Raw genomic sequence first — 10,140 nt, forward strand, 5'->3', positions numbered from 1 at the left:
GGTGAAGACATTAGACAAAATGATCTCCAAGAGATTTCAAAAGCTAATATTCCATTATTCTATGATTATATTCTGTTGATTGGCTGTATATGTATGATATAATGAGACTATTTTGATTTTTAAATTTGGGATGAATATTTTCCTTTAGTTAACAATGTAGTCACCTATGTTAGTCACCAGCCATATATTCTACCAACTAACACAGTTTTAGGATCTACTGTAATTTTTTGAAATTTCTGTCCTAATTCTGCCTTCATATCCAATTTGTTTGCAAGCCAAAGAAACCCTCTATTACCTTACAGTCATAACATGATTTTCACAGAAAATATATTACCACACTGACCTACTTAGTAAGATATGGGTGCAAATGTATGTTGGTTATTTTGTTGTTGTTGGCTATTTTAAAGAAGCAAATCACTCTCAAAGGTTAGGTCCAAACTGGAGTTACCCAGATTATGCTATGGGTTCTGAAGGGAGTTCTCAAATAATAGATGCAAAAACATATGAGTAGTGAAAACAAAATTGAAATAACTATATTTCAATTTTGGCCTCCCAGATGATGAAGGTGAAAGAGACAATCCTCACTTAGATATTTTTGGGTGGTCATTCTAACCATTCAACAAATTAACTTCATTACTTTCAAACTCATTCTTCCCCAGGAGGGACATGTGTTCAACACATAATTAAGAATGAAAATGAAGAGTTCAAGATGAAAGGCAAATCAACAAAAGAGTCCATGCTAGCCTTGGTGTATCACAGAATTGGGATTTTAAGCCCAAGGGTGGAAACTTAGAATTTGAAGGAACCTCAAGAAATCATCTGACTGAAGCCTTTGCCTTAGGTGAGTAAGTCTCTAACCTACACAGGATATGATTCTATTAGTTTAAAAGAAAATTTATTCAAATGTCAACCTATATCTCAAATCATCTATTTCTCTTTGAATATAGAGGACAACTCTTCTTCATCAAAAATACCTCATTTGTTTCAGGTTATCCTTAGGCTTCTTTATTCCAAGGAAAAATAATTGCGTACTTTTAACCTTTTGTTCTAGAGCTTATTTTCTTTTTCTTTCTCACGTTGTTCAGAGTGGCTATGATTTGGGTTCTTCCCACAGCAGAGTCCGAGGTCACCAAAGAGCAATAGCACATTTACCTATTGACCCTCAGGGGAGCCTGTACTTCTCCAATAAAATTACTCATGTTTTATTAACTTTGTTTTAATAACATGCTGACATAAAATATGCAACTACAATTTCAAATTAAGTTTTTCGGCATTTGATGTTATAAATTAAGTGCATTATTTGGTATGAGAATATACATTTCAGTATATTAAATTTATTGAGAGTATTACATGTGAGGGGGAAAGACCCTAATCAATCAAAGAAAGAGATCAATTTAAAAGCTTTCAAATGAAGCAAGACAGAAGTTAGTAAAATTGAATTGGATACATCTGAATGATCTGCTTTAAAAGTACATTTTTGCTCTGACAGAACTCACTGTGCTCTAATTTCAGATACTCAAGGATAAAAAGATAAGAACTCTCCCAGTGTTAATAAAAGTGGTTAATTTTCTTCAGACACAATACAGTTATTGTGCTAAATTGGTTTCGAAGTTTGAAATACTATATAGATAAATTAGATAAGTCATAAAATAAAATAATGGGCATGGATTCCAAGTTATGAATCCAAGTTAAGATTCCAAGTTAAGAAGCTTTCGTATAGGGCCGGCAAGAAATTGGAAAAGAATTTAAAGAGGAAGTACACTGCCCTCGTTTCATTCTAAATTGAGAAGATAATGTTTGGAAACACAAGAAGGTCAGAAGGTAAACAGAAGGATGGTACAGGCCTCCTGAAAGTAGAAGTATCCAAAGATTCATTTTATATAAATTTTAGTGATTTTTTTTTATAACTTCTTGTCTTTGGGGGTAGTTTCCCTATAATCTGCAGGGCCCAGAACAAAATGAAAATTCGGGCTCTATGTTTAAAAATTATTAAGATTTTCAAGATGGCAACAGAAAAGCATTAAACCAAGTACAGATTCCTTTTAAGTGTGGGGCTTAGTGTAGCTGCACAAATTGTGTGCTTATAAAGTTGTCCCTGATTGAGGATCATATGCCCCTTTGAAAATTTTATGAAAGCTATCGATACATGCATACAATCACACATGCCCACACATACAATTTTGCATACAGTTTCAGGGGGGTTGTGGACTCATTTAAGCCTTGTCCAGGGACTCTAAATTAAGAACCACTGGATTAGATTGATTCCAGGAGGCAGAGCTAAAACCCATTAATAGGAGTTCACAAAAGAACAGATTTTAGCTTCCTAACAATTAAAGGCATTCCAAATTAAAGAGTCTGCTTTACTAGGCACTTTGTTTTGCAAGTGTAACTGTCAGCTGGACCATCATTTGCATGGTGTGCTCTCAATGGGATTACTACACTGGGAAAAGGCTGGATTGAAAAACCTGTCTGGTCCCTTAACACATTAAGATTTTGTGAGTGTAACTGTAAGGAACTATGAAAAGTTTCTACCCCATAGCTCCTCTTTGCCCACCCCATTTTCTGATGGCTTGAATATACTTAATTTCAGCTGTCCTGATTTATTTCATTTTCCTTGACAATGTAAAGGTTGAGCTTCCTGAATGCCAGGTTTATGTAAATTAACCTGTAACCTATGGGTTTATAGAAAATCAACATGTTAATTTTATGCAAAGTGATGCAAAAGATCATTCCCCTGGTTTCTCAAAAGGAAAAAAAATCTGATCACTTTCTCAAATGGACATTCAAAGCAGCATAAATAATCAAGAATGTGAAAATGGCAGACAAAGCTCTTACCAAGAGCAGCAAAAAGGGCACGAAATCCAAAGTGGTAGATCCAAAAAGCATGATGATACAAGTGATTTCTAATAAAATCCAGGAAAAGTCAGAGAATATGACAAGCCCCATCATAAAATTCAAGGAATAGAAGTGCAAAGATAAAAATCCTAAAACCACATTAGGAAAGAGAAAGGTGAGATTACCCAGGACACGGAACTGTTTATTCTCTTCCTTGTTTTTGTATGCAAGAGAGTTAAGCCGCACAGCCTGGGCCTCAAAATGCTGTGATCAGTGTTCATACCTTCTAAAAGGAAATGGAAAGGCCCCTTGCAGACTGAAAAACAACTGCAAAAACAAAGGTCATTCTGGCAACAAATTGTTAAGACCCCTAAGGGTGTTTTTATCTAACATCCTGGTCATGACATTCACCAGAAGTGATGTGTTTCCTGTTTTTTTTTTAATCAGCAGGATGAGTAGCTGAGCCACATTTTAGTGTCATTCATGGGCTCTAGTCCATATCTTGAAGGAACAACTAGAAAAGGAAGGTACAAAAGTACAGTACACAACGGGCCTGTACTAAGGGCTAAGGGCCCCTTCACTGTTCAGTTTTCATTTTTATGACATTAAAGATCTAATCAGGATGTAAGGTAAGTTTCTTTAGTTCAGAATCAGATTTTATACATCTCCGCACAAATTGATCAGCTCTTTAAGAAAATTGAATTCTTTTTTATTATTATACTTTAAGTTCTGGGATATATGTGCAGAACATGCAGGTTTGTTACATAGGTATACACATGCCATGGTGGTTTGCTGTACCTATCAACCTGTCATCTACATTAGGTGTTTCTCTTAATGTTATCCCTCCCCTCGCCCCCCACCCCCCAACAGGCCCCGTGGGTGATGTTCCCCTCCCTGTGTCCATGTGTTCTCATTGTTCTCCCTGTGTCCATGTGTTCTCACTCATAAATGGGAGTTGAACAATTGAATTAATTCTAAGCAAACTGAAATTAGTAGCAACAGCTTTGGCCAAGCTGTAGTTAGGTGAAACACAAAGGATTTGAGAATGACACTTAGGGACTGAATAAAATGGAAAGAGGTAAAAGAAGTCTAGGATCTACTATAAAAGAAGAAATTAGAGTGACTGAGGAAGAGCTCAAAGAGCTGGGAGACTTGACTTTGAACACAAGTAAAAAGGAAGGATGAGATTGAGTGGCTCTATAAAAAGGCTAACTTAGACGTAGCCAATAGAACAGCATGCTGATAAAATCAGGCCCTCCTACTCCCCTGACAATTGGGGCTCTACTTCCTTTATATTGTCATTCTACTGCATATGCTGTGTAAAGGAAAACACTACGACAAATATTTACTCTACATAGGTTTAAGAACTGTTCACCACCGTTCTGCCTCTGGTATTGTTTTGTCTAATATTTTGTAGCACAGGCATAAGTTTAAATATGGGATCCCATGGTCTAGATTGCAGGAAGGTACTTTGGCTGTTCATTTACACAGCATTTTCTTAAGGCTTTTTGTAATTCCAGGCTATATAGATGATATTTTCTCTTAAGAAAAAGAAAGCAATTGGCCTGCCCTTTCCCAGCCCACCATGCTCTCTGTTCTTAGCTAGTTCATACCACGTGAATCATAAATAAGCCAAGTCACTGACCACTGAGGTGGGTGGTGTTCAGACATTAAAATCTCATTATAAACTATAAAGTCTATGTGAATGTGGGCTCTGCAGATGAGGATAGAGTTTCAAAGGCCCTGATTGCACTGATAAATCCTCCTTGTCAAAACAGCAAAACCTGAGAGTAGGCAGGCTGTTCTCTGGCCAAAATTCCAAACTGTGATAGGTGGAATACTCATTTTTTCAAGGTTGTTTCATGACTTTCAATCTCATGTGTTCTGCTCCTAAAGACTGCTAGGGTGCCAGTAATCCAAAAGCATCTATTCAATTATCTAATAAACATTCGTAGATCAACTACTATATACAAGGCAGTCTACCACATATGGAGAATCAAGAAAACAATTTTTGCCATCAAAAAGCTCCCAGGTATGGTGGGAAAGACAGACATACAAATAACTAGATCACAATATGATCAGTTCCAGTATAGAAGTCTAAACAAAATGCTACAGGAGCACAGAGGAGGGACAATTGATTCTGCCTAGAAGAGGTGGGTGGATGGGGGCAATCCAATGAAACGGACACAAAGAAAATGACATTTGAAATGGTTCTTCAAAGATGAGTAGTATTATCAAAAGGCAGAGAAGGTGGGAAGTGATTCACATGTGAAGAAAAGCATAAGATAAAATGCTCACAGCTGGGAATATTAACAGTTCTTTTTCAGAATGATAACTCAGGATGGCTCTTGTGTGAAGAGGTGTGTGGCCTATGCAAGGGGTACAAAAATAGGGTTGAGGGGTACAAAAATAGGGCTGAGGAGCCTGGAGCCTAAATGAATTGTGTGTGTGTGTGTGTGTGTGTGTGTGTGTGTGTGTGTGTGTGTGTGTACACATGCATATTTATATACCTATACATACATATATAACATGTTTTTATATTTATATAAAAATTAGAATAGTACCTATTACATGCCATTGAATATTTAATTATTGAATGAATAAGTGAACTAAGAAATAAATTAAGGGTCTTGTATGCCATATATTACATGCTACAAGGCATTTTACCCTTATCCTATATGCAATAGGGAGTCAAAGGAGTTTTATTTCACAAGTAGAGGTCTTGCATCTAGTAGTTGATCTACAAATGTTCATTAGACAATAGAATAAATGCTTGAAATTGCTGTACATCTATAATTAAAAACAAGCAAACAAGTAAAAACACCATTTGCAATTATTATGGAAAATGGGCAGTAATGTAGAAGGGCTGAAAGAAATTATGAAAGGCTGAACTAGGTCAGCAACAGATAGGATGAAGTGTGGGGTGACTACCTATTGGGTACTATGCTCACTACCTGGGTGACAGGACCATTTATACCACAAACCTCAGCATCACACAATATACCCAGGTAACAAACCTGCATATGTATACCCCTGAATCTAAAATAAAAGTCAAAATTTGTTTAAAAAAAACATGACTGGAGTGGTGTGATGGTTAACATTAGGTGTCAACTTGATTGGATTGAAGGGTGCCTAGATGGCTGATAAAGTATTGTTTCTGGGTGTGTCTTTGAGGGTGTTACCAGAGGAGATAACATTTGAGTCAGTGGACCTGAGAGGCAGATCCACCCTCAGTATGGGTGGGCACCATACAATCAACTGCCAGCACAGCTAGAACAAAGCAGGTGGAAGAAAGTGGGATAAGCTGGCTTGCTGAGTCTTCTGGCTTTCATCTTTTTCCCATGCTGGATGCTTCCCACCCTTGGATGTCAGACTCCAGGTTCTTTGGACTTTGCACTCTCGGACTTACGCCAGTGATTTGCTGGAGGCTCTCAGGCCTTCAGCCACAGACTGAAGGCTGCACCATTGGCTTTCTTGCTTTTGAGGCTTTTGGATTTGGACTGAGCCACTACTGATTTCCTCCTCAGCTTGCAGATGACTATCATGGGACTTCACTTTGTGATCATGTGAGACTCCCTTTCATATATACATGTATCCTATTAGTTCTTTCCCTCTGGAAAACTCTGGCTAATACAGATAGTTTAGAAGATATTTGAGAATTCAAATTGCAGAACTTGGTGATCACTGAATATAGAAACTTACGGTATATTTGAGAATCACACTGTATATTCTGGCCCGAACAGAATGATAATGTAATTTTAACCAAGATGGGGTACACAAGAAGGGTGGAACTTAAATAGATTAAAAATTGAGTTTTGAAGTTCAAAGTGTCTGTGGGACAGCCAAGGGAAGATGTCTAGAAGGGAAATAATGCATGTAACTCAGAGGAGACATAAAAACTGGATTGCTAGAAACCTCAGTAGGTTGGGGGTTCTCATCCCTGGCTGCACATTAGAATCACCTTGGAGTTAAATAGATGAACAAAAACCCTACAGATTCCGAGGCCCCAGCTCAAATAAATCAGTAACTTTGGGGGTGGTACTTGCACAAGAATATGGTTTAAAAGCTCCCTAGGTGGTTCTAATTTGCAGACATTGCTGAGAAGCACCAAGAGGGTAGATAGTTAATACCAAGGGAGTAGAAACTTTGGGAAAGTACGGAGTGGTTTGTTAAAAGAGTAACAAGGAGAAAATGCTGGAGAAAAGCAACTTTTAAGGGACAGGCAGAGGAAAATGAGATAATGATGGAGACTGGGAAAAAATGGCCAGAAAGACACAGACAAAACCAGGATAAAATGATGTCACTAGAGCAGAAGAAGAGAGTGTCAAAAAGAAAGAAGTGTGTCCAATAACATCGAATGCTCAGTAGTGTCTCAGGGTATCAGTCTGAATTGGTTTAAAGATTAAACTAGCTGTCACCTATCAAAGAATAGGAAAGTTCTCAGTAAAGGTCAAGAAAACTGTGAATCTTTTGAATTCTCTTTAGCTTTGGGGAGGGCCAAATGCACAAGGAACAAAGGTATTAAAAGCAAAGTAGCAAGGGGGAGTGCCAAAGGTAAAATTTGCCAGTCTCATAGCTTCTCCTGCCTTTGGCTTTTGAATACCTAACTTTGAAGAACTGCTTGAAAAGTAACGAGAGCTATGCCTCACAGTCACCTTCTTGGGAAAAAAATGAAAATATTCAGAGGTAGTTCAGTGAGAACCTAAGCAGAATAGCTCTCAAAAACTAAAGAATCGTGGTTGTGGGGGCGATGCTTAGTACATGTGTTCAAAGATTAGACCAATCACACTGTGGAGACTATAAAGCTTTTATTCCTTCTAATTTCAGACTCTGAAGACAGCCATGAGATGGTAAAACGCTACTTCACAGCTACAGAAGGAATGTATTACAGTGCCACCTGCTGGTAATGTTAAGACCAGAAACAAGTTCATTTACTGTAAAAAAAAAAAAAAAATCATTAATTCTCTGAAGCTGAAGATACAAATAAGCTTTATTCTGATTTTTAATTAAGGGTAATGCCTTACTCAGATTTTTTTATTCAAAACATTTTTATAATTGAAAACAAAGCTTTGATTGAACCTTCCTATTATAGCAAATGTAAAGCATGTGAACAGAAACACTAGCGCAGAACTAGAATGTCTCAGCAACCTTGCCCCCTGTCTTCCAATCTAAAGCGCCTTAACCAACATTTCCTTTTGGATTCAATATATATCCTATAATTTTAAAATTGTGGAGGTATTCAAAACACCATCTGTCTAGCTGCTTGTTTCTCAACAAATGTTTCCTAACTAGTTGAATCTTATACTGTCCTCTGGGACACTTGATATTCAACAATATCCTGCACTTTATGCATCCACATATTTGCTCTTGTTATAACCTCTGCTCAGAATACCATCCCCCGTCACTATTCCCAATCCAGTCTGCCCAATCCAGTCTTCACAGTCAATGTCCAATGATGCCCGTCCCGTGAAGCCTTCCCTAATCACCCTCACACCCAGCTGAAAATAATATCTCCTTGATATGAACTATATCCATGCCTCTTATATGACTCTTATTATATTATGCATTTTATAAGAGTTGTAAATAAGACATATCCATGGTGTTGTGGAAAGAGCATAAACTTTAGAATCAGTTGATCATCTGAAACCTAAATTTTCCACTTAATGGTTGGGGACCTCAGATAAACTCAGCCTCCCTGAGCTTCAGTTTTTTCATCTTTAAAATGAGGCTAATGATATCCACACAAAGGCACAACATGGACAAGTGTTTAAGAGCAGGACTCTGGGGTCAGACGAATCTGGGTTTAAATCCTGGCTTTGCCAATTACTAGCTGTGTAAGAGAGTGGTCAAATTATTGAGCTACTCTAAGCCTCAGTTTCCCTATGTGGAGAACAAGAGTAGGATCTACCTACTTCAATGTCTTTGTATTAGGAGACAATGTATGTAAAGTGCCTGGTATATAGGAGCACTCAATGCATGTTACTTTCTACCTTCCCCCTATGATTTTCTTGTTTCTTGGGGAACAAAAAGCATGTCTGGTCAATTTCTGAATCACTCAGAGGGACCCATCATAAAACATTTTATTTTGCTTGCTTGCATTTAGTTTGCTTGCATGTTTGGTGAATTAATAAATGCCCTATTTCTAAGGCAATCCTTGGCAGAATTTCATTTCAGGAAACCACTGTCTTGTTTCTCCACAAAGTAGAGATGCCAAATACATGCCATTCATCTTAAGGGTTTAATGAATGCCTCTTAAAACCATGTGTTTCTTGTCTGTAACCATTTAGGGAGAGCACACTTACAATACAGCTCTCATAACTCACACCCACAGAGAGAGGCAGGGCCTGACTCTTCTTAGCCTGGGGGAAGGTCGTCAAATGTCAAAGCATTTCTTTTAGAAAATAGTCCTGGTGCGAGCCTCACAAAATGTCATGCTTCTCTATGACAGGCTCAAATAAATATATGGAAGTAAAAACAGGACAAGAATAGGAATATGAATGGAAGTTTAAAACTGCATATTCAGTGTCCCTCTCATAGACTAGGAATGTCATGCATATTCTAAGAAATCTCTGGGTGCTAGCTTTCTCCAGGGACCAAACTACAATAGGCATTAAGGGCATGCTTTTGCAGAGCACATATTTCGTTTAGGGCAAATTACACCTGTAGAAGTCAGCAAAGCCACAAGGGATGCACGTTAGACTGATGTGCCTACATGAGTTGGGTTATGATAGAAATTCACCTAGCAGAAATAACAGACATTCAAAGCATGTCTCCACTCTGGCAGATAAAATATCTTTTCATTCCAAAACAACAGAGTAGAAAGGAGCTCATTCACTGCAGTTCTTGGCTGTTCTTATGGATGGGATAAATCCCAACATCAAAATTAATAGAAGGCTCAATTATTCTTCCTTCTCTCTCATCCTTTAACCTTATGAACAGTAAAAAATCCAACATGATACCAAGCTTGGTGACTTCTGTATTTGGATGATGCTACAGAGCTGGATGAAATCCCCACATGGAATTGTTTTCAGACTTTCCAGCTTTCATTAAATAATTAGCTTAATTCTCTACACCTTTTCACTTAAAGAGACCCAGTGTCATAAAGAACTTTAATATTTCAAACATATCAGATGTTGATGTTGTAAAACAACCAAAATAATAATGAACTTAGTTGTTAACTCACAGTCTCTTCTCTGCCATTCTTTGTTGCCGAACTTAATGGAATAGGCAGAGATTTTCACGTATGGATTGCTTTGCTGCTGATCTCTCTCTCTCTCTCTACCTCTCAGACACACACACACACAC

The sequence above is a fragment of the Rhinopithecus roxellana genome, chromosome 7 (genome assembly GCF_007565055.1).
Source record: "Rhinopithecus roxellana isolate Shanxi Qingling chromosome 7, ASM756505v1, whole genome shotgun sequence".
NCBI classification, from domain to species: Eukaryota; Metazoa; Chordata; class Mammalia; order Primates; family Cercopithecidae; genus Rhinopithecus; species Rhinopithecus roxellana.